The sequence below is a fragment of the Nicotiana attenuata genome, unplaced genomic scaffold (assembly GCF_001879085.1).
Source record: "Nicotiana attenuata strain UT unplaced genomic scaffold, NIATTr2, whole genome shotgun sequence".
NCBI lineage: Eukaryota > Viridiplantae > Streptophyta > Magnoliopsida > Solanales > Solanaceae > Nicotiana > Nicotiana attenuata.
This window is the reverse complement of record NW_017670436.1, coordinates 673,761-693,404: the sequence shown is the minus strand read 5'-3', so window position 1 is coordinate 693,404 and position 19,644 is coordinate 673,761.

Here is a 19,644-nt window from a genome sequence, read left to right as displayed (position 1 = left end):
TCATTTCCTCTATTCTTTTCAACACGGAGGCGAGGACGCTTTTACCTGCACTATCAACAATTATATGAGTGTTACCTGAAGTAGGAGGGTTCGGTTGGTCCTCTCGTTCATGCATGTGATGTGTTGCATAGATCCTCATGGTTTTTGTGGTCGTCACGGGGCTTGTTTACTCATCACGCTGACTAGAGTGTTAGTTAACCATGCTTCGAGGAGCTTTTTCATAGCGGGTGGTGCCCTCTCCCCGTGGACATAGAAGCCTAGTTCCATTTTGTTAGGTTCTGCATGCAGAAGGGTATGGGCAACTTCCCTAATATGGGGGATGCCGTGGGAGTCACCTCCATGTATTTGGTGTCGTATTCTTCGTCGATGGAGCTCATAAGGTTGAGCGGGACGTTGTTCATCCCTTTTGTTTTGTTTCCTTGGTTACCTGCTATGAAGTTTTTGTATACACGGAGAGAAAGGACAACTCTACAGTACGTTAGGTTGACAAATCATGAGAGTTATAGATCTGAATGGAAACGAAAAACTTGACTAAGAAATCCCCACAGAGGACGCCAAAATGTATGACCCAAAATTTAGATATAGGTTTTAATACAATTAGATTTATAGAGAAAAGGGTTAATCTAAGTCAATATTAATATCCAAACGACAAATATAGCGTATTTATGAAGAACACCACACGTGTGCTGTTAGATAGTAGTATCTTGGAGCAATAACAAGCAATAAATGATTGAAGAATGAAAGAAAGCAATAAATGATAATAAATGACATTTAAGTAAATAATGGAACAAGGTTCACCCAACAGGGATGAGATTTCCCAATGATTCTTCTAACTATGATGGATAATGATAAGTCTTTGTATGTTCCGGTTCTTCTTGGATTGGGAGAGAAAAGATAGACAGAGAGGTATAAAGGCAAACTTTGTATGTATATGATAAAGAGAGAATCTCCAGAGAATATCAATGTTGTTCTTTACAAAAGTGTTCAATCCCCCCTCTATAACTACATCTTTTCCTATTTATAAGGGTATATGGGCCACAAAACCCTAGATAGTGCAATAGAAAGGAATATTTTCTGGAATATTCTCTAGGGAAACTAGCCGCAACTGCATGTCGAGGTTGGATGCTCACCCTCATTTTCGTCCTCGTCTGTTATGGGGTCACCTCGACCTCGTCGACGACCTGCCATCTTCTCATGATATCGACCTTATGAAATCAGATTAACATGTTATATCAATGACACGTGGCAGTCTTCACAGGCTTTATCTCCGTTGACCTGGTCAACATATGACATGAAGTTTTTCGCCCATACAAATAGTGTTAAAATCTTCAAGACCAATCATCTAAGTATGAATTGACGGCCATGCCCTTTCCAATTGTTTTCTTCATTAAATACCATCTTAGTTTTTCCACCATTGGTGAGCTAAATAATAATAAATGAAAAACTTCCTGAGAGACAAACTTATAAATTATGACCTAGTACTATAATTCTTTCTCACTTGTACATAAACTCGCTACGAAAACACTAGAGTGCCTCAAACGCTAAAGGAAAAAACATTCCAAAACATACACTGCTAGAAAAGGGATAATTTTTGACCGTCAAATCGGCCGAAAATCGAACTTTCCGATAGATTATCGACCATAAAGGTCGGCCGGAAAATACATGATCGCAAATGATTTGCGATCGAACCTGTCAAAAATTTCCAACGAATTTGGTCGCAAATTGAAAAATAAGGACGCGCTTGAATATAAAGCATTTGCGATTGAATTGGTCGGTAAATTTCCGACCGATTTGGTTGCAAATATAAATAATAAAATAATACATAATTTAAATTTTTGACCAAATCGTCGAAAATTTGAATATTAAAATAAATATTTAATTAATATTTCCGACGGAATCGATTGAAAACTTAAATGATAAAATTAATTTTTAATTTAGTTTTTCGACCGAAACTGTAGTAAAATTTGAGAATAAATTAATTAAAAAAATCAAAAATTCATAATTTGCCACCAAATCAATCTCAGATCTTGGAAATTTCTAGTAAGATTTGCGACTGATTCGGTCACAAATCAGCCCCAAATCTGGAAAAAAAAAAGTAGCAGAATTATGTTGTATGTTTAACTACACCACCTGCCAAATAAAAGAGCCAACCAAATACCTAATTTATCATCCACCATTTATCATAATAAACCAAACACCAAAACTAATAACTAACTAAATTATAAAAAATTAAACACCAATATTTCTAACAAACCAAACTACCAAGCAATCAAACATCAATTATCAACAACCAATTATCGAAATACTAACACACACTCATAGTTTATATATATCTCTATCTTCAAATCTAAAATAATAACATACACATTCAAATAACTGCTCCTATTGATAGACTCAGTCTCCTCGTCAGACTTAGAATCAACCATTGCAGGTTGACTGTCTTTCTTGCTTCTTCTTCTTTTCTAATAATTTCTGGATCAAAAGCCTGAGTTGCGCTCCATTCTTGCGATATTTGATCTATTTTTTGATGCATAGCTTCATGTCTTTTTGGGAAACTGATGCACCAGTGAATAATGGTGTTGGACGACTCGAGGATGGATGTACTCCAAGCCTGTAGACTCCACCTTTATTTATTTTTATGAGAAACCAAGAAAAGAAAGTAAAATGAGTAAGAAAACAAACACACACCTTTAGAACTAATACTAAAATAGATAATTTATATAATATCTATATCTTTATTCACACTACCTGTCGCCTCTGTACATATTGCAGCCATATCCTCCGGAGCCAGCTGAGTTCATCGAGGCTGAATTTGTCGCCATTCATCAAGATCATTCTGATACTTTTCCTGAAATAAAAATAATACACATTATACAAATAAAATAATTCTAAAAAAATAAAATGATACACATTATATAAATAATTAATTCTAAAAAATAAAATAACTTAACATAACAAATATAAACACAAAAATATAAATCATATATATAACAATATAAATATTGAAAAGAAACAAGATGTCATTAACAGTATAAAGTAAGTACTATATTACATATTACAATGATTTAAGGAATAACATATAAACTAGTCAACAAGTCATAAAACACACAAATAGCTTCATCCTCATCACTTATTTTATTTTTATTTTCTTCATTATATAATTCTTCATCGCTTCTTTTCATTTTCATCATACAATTCTACATCGCTTGTTTTATTTCATCATTTAAAGACCACACATAGCTTTAATTAATATAATTAAATACTAATTAGTATAGTATATTTGTCAAATTTACAAAATTCCTTTTGATGTAGCATATTAAGTTTTGAATTTAATACCAATCCATTAATAAATTAGGAAGCAGCAATAAGCTTAACTTTTTAAGTTTAAATCTAAGGCTTTAATCTATAAGTACTTAATACAATTCCAAACCAATAAACTAAAAGTTAATATCATTCCATTAATAAATTAAGAAGCAACAATAAACTTAATTTTATAAATATTAAACTATAATTAAGTAATACAATTCCAATCACAAACTAAGAATTTAAAAAATTAATTCCAAATATCAATCAACTAATTCAATCAATTAAATTCTTCGACAACAATTTCAAACCTAGATTCAATCAGATTCTTCGACAACAATCTAAAACCTAGATTCAACTACCAATTTAATATGAAACGTATAACAAAAGAATTATAAGAATTGTAGGCATATAAATTTTATCGAAAAGAAATCCATAAAATAATTTGGACTATATTTTAAATTCAAGCTATATTAGTCCAAATAAATTTATTGAGCTAATATAATTAGATTAATTATATAAGTCAGTGTGACGACCCGACCCGTCGTCTCATGTGTTACCGCCCCGTTTTTCCCGTTTATTGCTTCTTCATGTTTCATTATCGGCATTTGGTGAGTCAGAGTTGAATTGGTTTGGTTTTGGTAGAAAATGAGACACTTAGTCTCTTTAAGGAAGGCTTGTATTGGAAAAGTCAACCGAATGTTGACTATTGAGTTAGAGGGCTCGGATGTGATTTTCGGTGATTCGGTTAGCTTCGGGGGATGATTTGTGACTTAGGAGTGCGATCGGAATTTATTTTGGAGGTACGGTGTAGAATTAGGCTTGAATTGGCGAAGTTAGTATTTTGGCGAATTCCAGTTGGTAGGTGAGATTTTGATCCGGGGGTCGGAATGGGATTCCGAGAGTTGCAGTAGCTTCGTTAGGTGATTTTGGATGTGTGTGCAAAATTTCAGATCATTCGGAGGTGTTTTGGTCGGGTTTTTGATCAAATGCGTGTTTCGGAAGTTTTGAAGAAACTTAGGCTTGAATCCGATGTGATTTAATGGTTTTAGCGTTGTTTGATGTATTTTGATGATTGGAGCAAGTTTGAATAATGTATTAGGATGGGTTGGTGCTTTTGATTGAGGTCCCGGGGGCCTCGGGGTGGTTTCGGAGGGTCAATCGGACCATCTTTGGACTTAAGATTGCAGGTTTCAGCTGTTGGTGTTGCAGAAAAACATTGTTCATCGCGTTCGCATGGGTGTGTCGCGAACGCGTAGAGGAAACTTGAGGGCAAGGAATTTTGGCCTATGCGTTCGCGTCAGGGGGCCTCGCGATCGCGTAGTAAAAGTTGGTCAGCCATCGCGTTCGCGTGAGGGAGGTTCGCGTTCGCGTAAGATGAAGGACCCAGGCCTTCGCGTTCGAGTGGATGCAACCGCGTTCGCGAAGGGCATTCTTGACAGAGTTAAAAATTTAGTCATCGCGAACGCGGGAGGACCCTCGCGTTCGCATAGAGTAAAATACCTGGGCAGAAGGGTTTTTATTGAATATTTCGTCCGCGAGTCTAACCATTTTTCCTCCATTGTTGAGCACCTTGAGAACTTTTTGGGAGAAACTTAAGAGGGTTTCGACGGGAATTGGTTGGAGTTGAGTCTCGTGACCAAGAAACATCATTTTATTGAAGAAACAACCTTTAAATTCATGGAAATTTGAGTAAAAATTGGAAGAACTAGGGCTTGACCTTTGAAATGAAAATTTGGGATTTGAGGGGGCATTTGAACTCCGATTTTGGTAAATTTGATATGTATGGACTCGCGGCGAGACGAGGAATCCGGTGATGTAAGTTTTGTAATTTTTTGAGAAGTGGGCCCGGGGCTCGGGCTTTGCCAACTTCGTGATTTTCGATATTTTTCGAGTCTTTTCGATTGGGTAATGTTTTCTTAGCCTATTGTAATGTATTCCTTATGGTTTTGATCAAATTCGACGCACGAGGAGGTCGATTCGAGAGGAAAAGGCATAGCGAGCTAGACTTTGGGCCGGCTTGAGGTGAGTAATAGATGTAAATGATGACCTAAGGGTTTGAAACCCCGGAATATCGCATCGTAACGCTATATTGAGGCGAGACACGCGCTCTATGACGAGTGCGGGGTCGTTTGTGATTGGGGATTGTGACTTAGTCCGTCCCGAGTGGTATTCATGCTGTATTTTTGACTAAGAGACTTTGATAATCATCCTACTTGAATTTCATTGATACATTGGGCTTTGTGCCGATTATTTGGATCCTTCAGGGATTACTATCACTCTTTTTCACATTACTTGACATATTAATGGATTTCAGTCCTATGTACAAATAGTGTTTTGAAATACTCAGTCATTTTCTAAGATCTGAAAACAACAATAATATTTTATTGACATCCTGAGCTGAGAACTATTATTTGACATTGCCCGTGTGGCTTGTGTGAATTTCTGGACTGAACATGGATCGGACTACGCACCGCAGCGGTATTATATGGATATTGGTGCCACGAGATGGCTTGATTATTTGCGCTTGGGCTGTAGGAGCCCCTCCGGAGTCTGTACACACCCCCAGTGAGCGCCGTCGACGTTAAACGGATCGGGATGCATGCCGTAGCGGGTACTGGAATGTACCGTTCTTTGTATTGCATTGCATTCATGTATCATTACTTATCTGTTTACCTGTCATGGTTCTTTCTGTACTGTTATAGCATCGACGTGTTGTTTCACTGTTAAATGTCTGGGCTGCCAGTTATAGTTTACCTTGCATTATTTTCGTGATTTCTTATCTTCAGCCATTAGTTATGTTTATTACTCACTGGGTCGGAGTACTCACATTACTCCCTGCACCTTGCGTGCAGATCCAGGTGCATCACAGGCTGAGTGAGGACCATCTAGCAGGACAGCAGTATCGGAGAGCATTGAGGTAGCTGCATGGCGTTTGCAGCCTTGATCTCTCCCTCCTATCTCTATTCTTTATTTCCGTACTTTCTTAGACAGACTTGTATTAGGTGGATACTCTGTATTAGAGGCTCATGATCGTGACACCGGGTCCTAGTTGGGTATTATATTGCAGTATTTTGTTAAACCTTCAGTTCATTTCACTGTTATTTCCAGGATTTAGATGAAACATTTTAGTAATTATTACCTGTGCTTGCATCTAATGATCTGTTTAAGTCGGGAATATTGTTGTAAGGTCGGGCTTGCCTAGCAGTGTGTTGGGCGCCATCACGACCGGGGGTTGGGTCGTGACAAGTTGGTATCAGAGCCTAGGTTACTTGGTCTCGCGAATCATGAGCCGGTTTAGTAGAGTCTCGCGGATCGGTACGGAGACGTCTGTATTTATCCTCGAGAGGCTGCAGAACCGTTAGGAAAAACTTCATATTCTTGAAATTCTTGTCGTGCGACTTTGTTGATCCGAGAACTAAGCTTCTGTATTCTATTCTCTCGCAGATGGCGAGAACCCGTGCTACCGGACGCGACGGACGACCACCAGTACCACCCACTAGAGGTCATGGACGCGGTCGTGGTCGTGGTCGAGGCAGACCAGCGAGGGCAGCACCTGTTGATCCACCAGCTGCCCCGGTTCAGGACCAGCCTCCAGCTGTAGATGCTCCAGCAGCACCTGTGCAGGCACCAGCAGCCATTGTGATTCTGGGTCTCCAGGAGGCCTTGGCTCAGATACTATCCGTTTGCACTGGCCTGGCTCAGGCAGTCTCAGCCACTACTGCAGCAGCTACTTCACAGACCGGGGGAGGCCATCAGACCCCCGCTGCTCGCACACCTGAGTAGGTTGTTCAGGGATTGCAGACACCGGGAGCAGCCCCAGCTCAGCCGGTTGCACCAGTTGCACCGGTTTCCCCAACTGCACCAGTTGCACCAGCTCCAGATTATGTGGTTCCAGCTATGCCAGACGATGAGCAGCGTCGTCTTGAGAGGTTCGGTACGCTCCAGCCTCCGACGTTCAGTGGTGCTGAGGGCGAGGATGCCCAGGGATTTCTTGACAAGTGTCAGCGTATGCTTCGCACCGCAGGGATTTTTGAGTTGAGTGGAGTGGCTTTTACTACTTTCCAGTTCTCAGGGCCTGCATTTACCTGGTGGGAGGATTTTGAGAGGCGTAGGCCTGTTGGTGCAACGCCCCTCACATGACAGCAGTTCTCCACTCTCTTTCTAGAGAAGTACGTACCGCAGTCTCGCAAAGAGGAGCTGCGTCGTCAGTTTGAGTGGCTGGTTCAGGGGGACATGTATGTGACCCAGTACGAGATGAGATTTTCGCAGCTAGCTCGGCATGCTACTTTGATGATCCCGACAGATCGGGAGAGGATTAGGAGGTTCGTGGATGGCCTCAACTATTCACTCCGCATTTTGATGACCAGAGAGAGGGTTTTGGGTGCCTCGTTGGAGGAGGTAGTTGACATTGCTCGTGATATTGAGACGGTTCGCCGCAGGGAGCGTGAGGAGGGGGAGGCTAAGAGGCCTCGAGGTTCAGGCAGTTTCAGTGGTGCTCCGTCTAGGGGCCAGTTCCAGCGTGGTAGAGGTCATTCCTTCAGGCCTCCTCAGTCAGCTCGCCCAGAGTATAGTGGGGCTTCTTCAGGTCGTGGGCATCAGGGATTCCAGCAGGGCTAGCCTTCACTTAGTGCCCTTCCCGCACAGAGCTCTTCTCATGCCTCTTCAGCCCAGGGTTCTTCTGCAGCGAGGGGTTCCCTTCAGTCCCCTTCTCCAGTACCAGGCAGTTGCTATGAGTGCGATGAGTTTGGCCATATGAGGAGGCAGTGTCCTCGGCTTCGTGGTAGTCGGTCTCAGCAGAGGGATCAGCCCTCGTCTTCTACTCTATCTACTTCAGCACCCTCCCAGTCAGGTAGGGGTGGGGGCCAGGCAGCCAGGGGTCGCCCCAGGGGTGGAGATCGATTTGGCGGTGGCCAGGCTCGATTCTATGCTCTCCCAGACAGGAGGGACGCCATTGCATCAGATGTTGTTATCACAGGTATTATCTCAGTCTGCCACAGGGATGCCTCCGTCTTGTTTGATCCCGGTTCTACCTATTCCTATGTGTCTTCATATTTTGCCCATCATCTGGGTACGACCCGAGGGTGTCTTGCTTTACCTGTGCACGTATCTACCCCGGTGGGTGATACTATTGTTGTAGACCATGTGTATCGGTCTTGTCTGGTGACTATTGGGGGTCTGGAGACCCGAGATGATTTGTTACTGTTGAGCATGGTAGATTTTGATGTTATTCTAGGCATGGATTGGTTATCTCCATGCCATGCTATTCTGGATTGTCATGCTAAGACAGTCACGTTGGCTATACCGGGTGTTCCGAGGATTGAGTGGCGTGGTATGACTGATTATGTTCCTAGCAGGGTGATTTCTATCCTAAAGGCCCACCGGATGGTTGGGAAAGGTTGTCTATCGTATTTGGCTTTTGTGAGAGATGTCGGAGCTGAGACTCCTAATCTTGATTCTGTTCCCGTTGTAAGGGACTTCCCTGATGTGTTTCCAGCACACCTGCCGGGCATGCCACCGGACAGGGACATTGATTTTGGTATTGATCTGGTGCCGGGCACCCAGCCCATTTCTATTCCTCCGTATCGCATGGCACCAGCGGAGTTGAAAGAACTAAAGGATCAGCTTCAGGAACTCCTAGATAAGGGGTTCATCCGTCTGAGTGTGTCACTATGGGGTGCACCGGTCTTATTTGTGAAAAAGAAGGATGGCACAATGAGAATGTGCATTGACTACAGGCAATTGAACAAAATGACAGTGAAGAACAAGTATCCCTTGCCCCGTATTGATGATTTGTTTGACCAGCTTCAGGGGGCAAAGGTATTCTCCAAGATTGACCTCCGTTCAGGATATCACCACCTGAAGATTAGGGATTCAGATATTATGAAGAGTGCTTTCAGGACTAGATATGGACACTATGAGTTTCTGGTTATGTCCTTATGGCTGACTAATGCCCCAGCCGCATTCATGCACTTGATGAACAGTGTATTTCGGCCGTATCTGGATTCATTTGTGATTGTTTTTATTGAGTGGCTTTCCTGGGGCACGTGGTGTCCAGTGATGGTATTCAGGTAGATCCTAAGAAGATAGAGGCGGTTCAGAGTTGGCCTAGACCGTCTTCAGCCACGGAAATTCGGAGTTTCCTCGGTTTGGCGGGTTATTATCGCCGGTTCGTCCAGGGTTTTTCATCTATTGCTTCGCCTTTGACCAAGTTGACATAGAAGGGTGCACCATTTGTATCGTCGGACGAGTGCGAGGAGAGCTTTCAGAAGCTCAAGACAGCTTTGACCACAGCTCCAGTATTGGTATTGCCATCAGCTTCAGGTTCTTACACTGTATATTGTGATGCTTCGAGAGTTGGGATCGGATGTGTGTTGATGCAGGAGGGTAGAGTTATTGCATATGCTTCTCGTCAGTTGAAGCCCCATGAGAAGAACTACCCTGTACACGATTTGGAGTTGGCTGCTATAGTTCATGCTTTGAAGATTTGGAGGCACTATTTATATGGCCTATCTTGTGAGGTATTCACTGATCATCGTAGTCTTCAGCATTTGTTCAAGCAGAAGGATCTTAATTTGAGGCAGCGAAGGTGGCTTGAGTTACTCAAGGACTATGATATTACCATTCTGTATCATACGGGGAAGGCCAATGTAGTGGCCGATGCTTTGAGCTGGAAGGCGGTTAGTATGGTAGTTTGGCGTACATTCCAGTTGGGGAGAGACCCTTTGCAGTTGATGTCCAGGCTTTGGCCAATCGGATGGTGAGGTTAGATATTTCGGAGCCTAGTCGGGTGTTGGCTTGTGCGGTTTCTCGGTCTTCCTTGTATGACCGCATTAGAGAGCGCTAGTATGATGATCCGCATTTGCTTGTCCTTAAGGACAGGGTCCAGCATGGTGATGCCAGAGATCTGACTATTGATGATGATGGCGTGTTGAGGATGCAGGGCCAGATTTGCGAGCCCAATATGGATGGGCTTCGGGAGTTGATATTAGAGGAGGCCCACAGCTCGCGGTATTCCATTCATCCGGGTGCTGCGAAGATGTATCAGGATCTGAGACAGCACTACTGGTGGAGGAGAATGAAGAAAGATATTGTGGGTTATGTAGCTCGGTGTCTCAACTGTCAGCAGGTTAAATATGAGCATCAGAGGCCCGGTAGTGTACTTCAGCGGATGGATATTCCAGAGTGGAAGTGGGAGAGGGTTACTATGGATTTTGTGAGTGGCCTCCCTCGTACCTCGAGGAAGTTTGATTCGATTTGGGTGATTGTGGATCGGCTGACCAAGTCCGCGCACTTCATTCCGGTGTGTACTACCTATTCTTCGGAGCGGCTGGCAGGGATTTTCATCCGGGAGATTGTACAGTTGCATGGGGTCCCAGTTTCTATCATCTCAGACAGGGGTACTCAGTTTACTTCCCAGTTTTGGAGGACTTTTCAGCGGGAGTTGGGTACACAGGTGGAGTTGAGCACAGCGTTTCATCCTCAGACGGACGGACAGTCCGAGCGTACTATCCAGATATTGGAGGACATGTTTCGTGCTTGTGTTATTGATTTTGGAGGTTCTTGGGCTGAGTTCTTGCCACTTGCAGAGTTTGCTTACAACAACAGCTATCAATCCAGTATTCAGATGGCGCCGTATGAGGCCTTATATGGGAGACGGTGTAGATCTCCGGTTGGTTGGTTTGAGCCCGGCGAGGCTAGACTATTGGGGACAGAGTTGGTCCAGGATGCCTTAGAGAAGGTGAAAGTGATCCAGGAGAGACTTTGTACAGCTCAGTCGCGTCAGAAGAGTTATGCGGACCGGAAGGTTCGAGATATATCCTATATGGTGGGCGAGAAGGTCTTGTTGAAGGTTTCGCCCATGAAGGGCGTTATGAGGTTTGGTAAGAAAGGGAAGTTGAGTCCGCGGTTCATTGGGCCTTTTGAGATACTTAGGAGGATTGGGGAGGTGGCCTATATACTTGCTTTGCCACCCAGCTTGTCGGGGCTTCATCCGTTATTCCATGTTTCCATGCTCCGGAAGTATGTTGGGGAACCGTCTCATGTGTTAGACTTCAGCACGGTTCAGTTGGATGATGATTTGACCTATGATGTGGAGCCAGTGGCTATTTTGGGTCGTCAGGTTCGGAAGTTGAGATCAAAGGATATAGCATCGGTGAAGGTGCAGTGGAGAGGTCGGCCCGTGGAGGAGGCTACCTGGGAGACCGAACAGGAGATGCGGAGCAGATATCCTCACCTATTTGAGACTTCAGGTATGTTTCTTGGTCCGCTCGAGGACGAGCGTTTATTTAAGTCGGGGAGGATGTGACGACCCGACCCGTCGTCTCATGTGTTACTGCCTCATTTTCCCCATTTTTACGCTCCTTCATGATTCATTATTGGCATTTGGGTGTTAGAGTTGAATTGGTTTGGTTTTGGTAGAAAATGAGACACTTAGTCTCTTTAAGGAAGGCTTGTTTTGGAAAAGTCAACCGGAGGTCGACTATTTAGTTAGAGGGCTCGGATGTGATTTCCGGTGATTCGGTTAGCTTCAGGGGATGATTTGTGACTTAGGAGTGCGAACGGAATTGATTTTGGAGGTCCGGTGTAAAATTAGGCTTGAATTGGCGAAGTTAGTATTTTGGCGAATTCCGGTTGGTAGGTGAGATTTTGATCCGGGGGGTCGGAATGGAATTCCGAGAGTTGTAGTAGCTTCGTTAGGTGATTTTTGATGTGTGTGCAAAATTTCAGATCATTCGCAGGTGTTTTGGTCGGGTTTTTGATCAAATGCGTATTTCGGAAGTTTTGAAGAAACTTAGGCTTGAATCCGATGTGATTTAATAGTTTTTCGTTGTTTGTGTGTTTTGATGATTGGAGGAAGTTCGAATAATGTTTTAGGATGGGTTGGTGCTTTTGGTTGGGGTCCCGGGGGCCTCGGGGTGGTTTCAGAGGATCAATCGGACCATTTTTGGACTCAAATGATTGCAGGTTTCAGCTGTTGGTGTTGCAAAAAAATTGCTCTTCGCGTTCGCATGGGGGAGTCGCGAACACGTAGAGGGAATTTGGGTGCCCTGAAATTTGGTCTTCGCGTTCGCATAGTTCTGGGAGTGGAAGCATCGCGATCTCGTAGAAGGAAGTTGGGCCCTGAGTATTCGTCCATCGCGTTCGCGTGCCTGGGGACGCGTTCACGTAGTTGAGGCTCCTGAAGGTTCGCGTTCACGGGTTGGTCACCACGTTCGCGAAGAGTTAATTTTGGTCAAAGATTTTCTGTTCATCGCGAACGCGGGGTGTTGACCGCGTTCGCATAGAGTAAAATTTACCTGGGCAGAAGGGTTTTTATATTATTTCATCCGCGAAGTTTGGTCCATTTTCCTCCATTGTTGAGCACCTTGAGAGCTTTTTGGGAGAAATTGAAGAGGGTTTCGACGGGAATTGATTGGAGGTGAGTCCTATGGCCTAGAAACATCATTTTATTGAAGAATCAACCTTTAAATTCATGGAAATTTGAGTAAAATTGGAAGAACTAGGGCTTGACTTTTGGAATGAAAATTTGGGATTTGAGGGGACATTTGAGCTCCGATTTTGGTAAATTTAATATGTGAATTTTGTAATTTTTCGAGAAGTGTGCCCGGGGCTCGGGTTTTGCCAACTTCGTGATTTTCGATGTTTTTTGAGTCTATGAAAATTTGGGATTTGAGGGGACATTTGAGCTCCGATTTTGGTAAATTTAATATGTGAATTTTGTAATTTTCGAGAAGTGTGCCCGGGGCTCGGGTTTTGCCAACTTCGTGATTTTCGATGTTTTTTGAGTCTTTTCGATTGGGTTATGTTTCCTTAGCCTATTGTAATGTATTCCTTGTGGTTTTGATCAGATTCGATGCGCGAGGAGGTCGATTCGAGGGGAAAAGGCATAGCGAGCTAGACTTTGGGTCGGCTTGAGGTGAGTAATAGATGTAAATGATGACCTGAGGGTTTGGAACCCCGGAATATCGCATCGTAACGCTATATTGAGGCGAGACACGCGCTCTATGACGAGTGCGGGGTCGTTGTGATTGGGGATTGTGACTTAGTCCGTCCCGAGTGGTATTCATACTGTGTTTTCGACTAAGACCTGTTTGATAATCATCCTACTTGGATTTCATTGACATAATTGGGCTTTGTGCCGATTATTTGAATCCTTTAGGGATCACTATCACTGATTTTCACATTATTTGACATATTAATGGATTTCAGTCCTAAGTACAAATACTGTTTCGAAATACTCAGTCATTTTCTAACATTTGAAAACAAAAATACTATTCCATTATTTGACATTGCCCGTGTGGCTTGTGTGAATTTCTGGACCGAACATGGATTGGGCTGCGCGCCGCAGCGGTATTATATGGATATTGGTGCCACGAGATGGCTTGATTATTTGCGCATGGGCTGTAGGAGCCCCTCCGGAGTCTATACACACCCCTAGTGAGCGCCGTCGACGTTAAACGGATCGGGCTGCACGCCGCAGCGGGTACTGGAATGTACCGTTTTTCTATGTGTTGCATTGCATTCATGCATCATTACTTATCTGTTTACCTGTCATGGATTCTTCTGTACTGTTACTGCATTGGCTTGTTGTTTCACTGTTAAATGTCTGGGCTGTCAGTTATAGTTTACCTTGTATTATTTCGTGATTTCTTATCTTCAGTCATTAGTTATGTTTATTACTCACTGGGTCGGAGTACTCACATTACTCCCTGCACCTTGCGTGTAGATCCAGGTGCATCACAGGCTGATTGAGGACTATCTAGCAGGACAGCAGTATCGGAGAGCATTGAGGTAGCTGCATGGCGTTCGCAGCCTTGATCTCTCCATCCTATCTCTACTCTTTATTTCTGCACTCTCTTAGATAGACTTGTATTAGGGGATATTCTGTATTAGAGGCTCATGTTCGTGACACCGGGTCCTAGTTGGGTATTATGTTGCAGTATTTTTATAAACTTTCAGTTCATTTCACTGTTATTTCCAGGATTTCGATAAAACAGTTTAGAAATTTTTTTGTCTGTGCTTGCAACTAATGATCTGTTTAAGTCGGGAATATTGTTGAAAGGTCGGGCTTGCCTAGCAGTGTGTTGGGCGCCATCACGACCGGGGGTTGGGTCGTGACACGTGCACTTGTCTTTGATTTTTCTAATTTTTTGCTGATAATTGAGTTATGTTGTCCTTTACTTCTATTTATTGATTTTCTGGTTGTCATCGGTTCAAGTGCATTAATTGTCTGATTCCCCTGTTACTAAGATTCTTTATGTTGGAATTTTCCTTTATCGTGTTACTTGTTATTATTGGCTCGATGTATCCTTGCGCAACATTATGCTTTGAAATTATGCTATAATTGCTACATGTTTATGTGATTTAATTTCTACTTGACATTTAGCATACTAAATGTTAAATTGCCTATTTGCTTTTTATAATCCATAATTAATTGCTATTTGTCATTATTTGTTTTCCTTAGTGAATCATAAATTTTATGTACTTGTTGTCTTAAGAACTCGTATTAATTGTTGCGTTTGTTAGAGTAAATTTTCTTTTGGAGGAACTGTTGATTTAATGATATGGGAGCGGGTGGTTCGCCTACCACAAGTGATATTGAAATGGGAGCGGGTGGTACGCCTACCACGAGTTATATTAAAATGGGAGCGGGTGGTACGCCTACCACGAGTGATGTAGAAATGGGCGCGGGTGGTACGCCTACCACGAGATATTGAGAAATGGGATCGGGTTGCACGCCTGCAACAAGATGAATTGAACATGAAAGTTGCCTTATCTCTTCATTTACTGCTAGAAGTTAAATTGTAGATGTACGCTTTATTATTCCTGAAATTCTATTTCTAACTGTTGCCCCTGAAGAATGCTCCCTTCCCGAGCTTAAATTGTTATTTTCTTGCTACGTCTCCGTTGTACTTGTATATATATATCTGCACAGGTTTATTTGGTGGTCTGGTCCTAGCCTCGTCACTACCTCGCCGGGGTTAGGTTAGGCACTTACCAGCACATGGGGTCGGTTGTGCTGATACTACACTCTGTGCTATTTTTTCACAGATCCAGGCTTCGGACAGCAGCAGCAGTAGTGTGGGAGCAGGCTTTCAGCCCAGCGAGACCAGAGGTAGCCTTGCAGGCGTTCGCAGGACCTAGCGTCTCCTTTCATCTATATTCCTGTTTCTTTCATGTATTTCTGGAGACAGTGTCGAGTTTATTTCTTTCAGACCTTTATGTGTAACATCCTTAGACCGTCTGTGAAACTGTGACACCAGTCTTGGGTAGAGGCTTTTGTTGAGATTTTTCCGCATATTTATTCAGTTTTCTATAATATAGAGACTTCTGCTTATTATTAAATTTCATGGCTTTGTATTATTGCCAATAATTGTTAAAAGGAATTATGTTATTAATGAAAAAGTAATTAAATTTGGCTTGCCTAGCTCTCATTAGTAGGCGCCATCACGACTCCCGAGGGTGGGAAATCCGGGTCGTGACATACAGTGCCCATGAGGGTTTTCACCAATAGGTCTCTCTTATTTTACTTCTCTCATTTGGTTGCATCTGATCCAAGTAACTTATCCTCCAATTCTTGAACATTCTCACTGATTGATCAGAAGGACTTGAAAGGATTTGGGTAAAAAGAATTTGGACTGAATTACAACTTTGGAACCTTTTAGGAAAAACCATTGCCGAAACATTATAATATCTGCCCCAGTTTCACATTTTGGGGAATTTGGATTTTTATTTTGGTGTGACCGAACCTCAGAGAGAGGCTGCCTACGTATCCTTTCGGAATCAAGTCGAACGTAGTTCAGGGAACTCTATTTTTTATTTTTTTATTATTATATATTTTTTTCATTTTTGTTTTCTTTTGGTTTTTTTTCTTTTGTTTTTTCATTTTTTTTCTTTCTTTTCTTTGTCATTATTTAATAATAACTTCCAGATTCCAAAGAGGGTAATCAAAGAGAGCGAACCGGCTCAAAGTGTTTGCAAAAGTATTAGTAGTGTTTTGGTAGTGAGAAAGAAAGCCTTCGTCATCCCAATCAAAGAATGTTAACACCGAGTAGTGAGTCAAACATAGTACCTTCTGACTGCATCTGATATGACTGTTGTCTTGGGGACATTTCCTTCGATTTCTCCCAAATACAACGCTCCATTTGGCAATACTCTTGTTACAATATATGGACCTTTGTGTGATGACCCGGCCCGTCGTCACGTGAGTTACCGCCCCGTTTTCCCCATATTATGTCTCTCCATGCTTCATTATCGGTATTTGAGGTGATCGAGTTGAATCGGATTGGTGTTAGATGGAAATGAGACACTTAGTCTCTTTAAGGAAATCTTGTTTTGGAAAAAGTCAACCGGAAGTTGACTATTGAGTTAGAGGGCACGGATGTGATTTCCACTGATTCGGTTAGCTTCGGGGGATGATTTGTGACTTAAGAGCGTGATCGGAAGTGATTTTGGAGGTCCGGCGTGGAATTAGGCTTGAATTGGTGAAGTTAGTATTTTGGCGAATTCCGGTTGGTGGGTGAGATTTTGATCCGGGGGTCGAAATGGAATTCCGAGAGTTGCAGTAGTTCCGTTAGGTGATTTTGGATGTGTGTGCAAAATTTCAGATGATTCGGGGGTGTTTTGGATGGGTTTTTGATTGAATGTGAGTTTCAGAAGAATTTGAAGAACTTAGGCTTGAAATTGATGAGAAATGAGGATTTTTGTGTTGTTGGATGTGTTTTAAGATTTGGAACAAGTTTGAATAGGGTACTGGATCACGTCTGTGCTTTTGGTTGAGGTCCCGGGGGCCTCGGGGTGAGTTCGGATGGTTACACGGGAGTTTTGGGAGTTTGCATATAGCTGAAGATCTGCTGCATCTGGTATTCCCGCTTCTGCGGGTCTTGGACCGCAGAAGCGGAGGCGCTTACGCAAGGGAGTCACCGCAGAAGCTGTCCATGGGTTGGTAAGGTGGAACCGCAGAAGCGGACCATTCTTCGCATCAGCGGGTCCGCAGAAGCGAACTGGTAATCGCCGAAGCGGTGTTGACCTTGAGAGGAAGTTCCGCAGAAGCGAAAATATAGCCGCAGAAGCGATTTGGAATTTTTAAATGAATATCCGCAGAAGCGTGATTTTGGCCGCAGAAGCGGTCCCGCATAAGTGGAAGCGGGACCGCAGAAGCGAAAACTGGACTGGTTAGAAGGGGGTTTCATTGAATATTTCATCCGCGAGCTTGGGATATTTTCCACCATTGTTGGGCGACCTTGAGAGCTTTTGGCGAGAATTTAAGGGAGTTTTGACTGGGAATCGATTGGAGGTAAGTCCCTTAGCCTAAATACATGAGATTATGATAAATTAAACATAGAAATTGGTTGAAATTCATCAAAAGGGGGTAAAGTTAGGGCTTGAGAATTGATAATTTAAAAATGGAAATTGAAGGGTCAAATGGACTCCGATTTTGGTAAATTTGATATGTATGGACTCGTGGCGAGACAAGGAATCCGATGATGTGAATTTTATAATTTTTCGAGAAGTGGGCCCGGGGCTCGGGTTTTGCCAACTTCGTGATTTTCGATGTTTTTCGAGTCTTTTCGATTGGGTTATATCCCCTTAGCCTATTGTAATGTATTCCTTGTGGTCTTGATTAGATTTGACGCTCGAGGAGGTCAATTCGAGAGGAAAAGGCATAGCGAGCTAGACTTTGGGCCTGCTTGAGGTGAGTAATGGGTGTAAATGATATACTGAGGGTTTGAGACCCCAGAATTTCACATCGTACCGCTATATTGAGGCGAGACACGCGCTCTATGACGAGTGCGGGGCTGTTGGTTATTGGGGGATTGTGACTTGGTCCGTCCCGGTGATGTTTTACTGTGTTTTTCTACTAGAACTTGTTAGAAATCATCGTTATTTGGATTTGACTGTTGTATTTGGGCTTCGTGCCGGTTATTTGGATCCTTCAGGGATTGATTTCACTGATTTGCATACTTTGCACATTGTTTAACCTCATTCCAAGGTTTTAAGTACTATTTTTGCAAACTCAGCCCCTTTTTCTAAACTTGAAAATTCAAATGATATTTTGGGCTGTGGATTACTGATTTAAAGGTGCCCGAGGGGCTTATTGTGATTTCTGAATTTATGGATGGCTCGGGCTGCACGCCGCAGCAGTACTATGTGATATTGAGGCCGAGGGCCTGGTTGGTGCCACGAGATGGCTTATTTGCGCTTGGGCTGTAGGAGCCCCTCCGGAGTCTGTACACACCCCCAGTGAGCGCCGTCGACGTTAAATATATGGTTGGCTCGGACTGCACGCCGCAGTGGGTACCTGAGTGTACCGGTATTTGCATTGCATTGCATTATGGCATTTTTCCTTACCTGTTACCTGTCATGGTTCTTTCTGTACTATTACTTTATTGACTTGTCGGTTTTACTGTTAAGTTTTGGTACTGCCTGGTATAGTGGCCTTTGGTTTTTCAGTGATTTCTTATCTTCAGTTGTTATTTATGCTTATTACTCACTGAGTCGGAGTACTCACTTTACTCCCTGCACTTTGTGTGCAGATTTAGGTGCATCACAGTCTGAGGGAGGACCTGTCTAGCTGGGCAGCATTTCACCGGGAGCATCGAGGTAGCTGCATGGCGTTCGCAGCCTTGATCCTTCCCTCCTATCCCTATCTTTCATTATTCCGTTTCTTAGACAGTCTTGTTATAGGATGACACTCTGTATTAGAGGCTCGTAATCGTGACACCGGATCCTGTTTTGGGTTATGTTCTAGTATTTTTGTTGGTTTCAGTATACTACTCCGTGCTCATAGTAGTTTGATAAGATGGTTTAGGAATTTAGTATCTGTGTTCGAATTCCTGAATTATCATAAGTTGAGATTTGTTGTTGAATGGTCGGGCTTGCTTAACAATGTGTTGGGCGCCATCATGACCGGGGTTTGGGTCGTGACATCAAACTTGTTCCAACATTCGGAACGCTCAAAACAACATCAAAACATCAAATCACCCTCGGATTCAAGCCTAAGAATTCCAAAACTTCCGAATTCCGAATTCGATCAAAAAGTCTATCAAACCTCGTCCGAATGACATAAAATTTTGCACACACATCACAAATGACACAACGGACCTACTCCCATTTCCGGAATTCCATTCCGACCCCGATATCAAAATTTCCACTGCCGACCGGAAAACGCCAAATTTCTAATTTCGCCAATTCGAGCCTAAATCTACCACGGACCTCCAAAATACATTCCGGACGCGCTCCCAAGTCCAAAATCACCTAACGGAGCTAACCAAATCATAGAAATCCAAATCCGAGATCGAATACTAAAAAGTCAAAACTTGGTCAAACCTTTCAAAT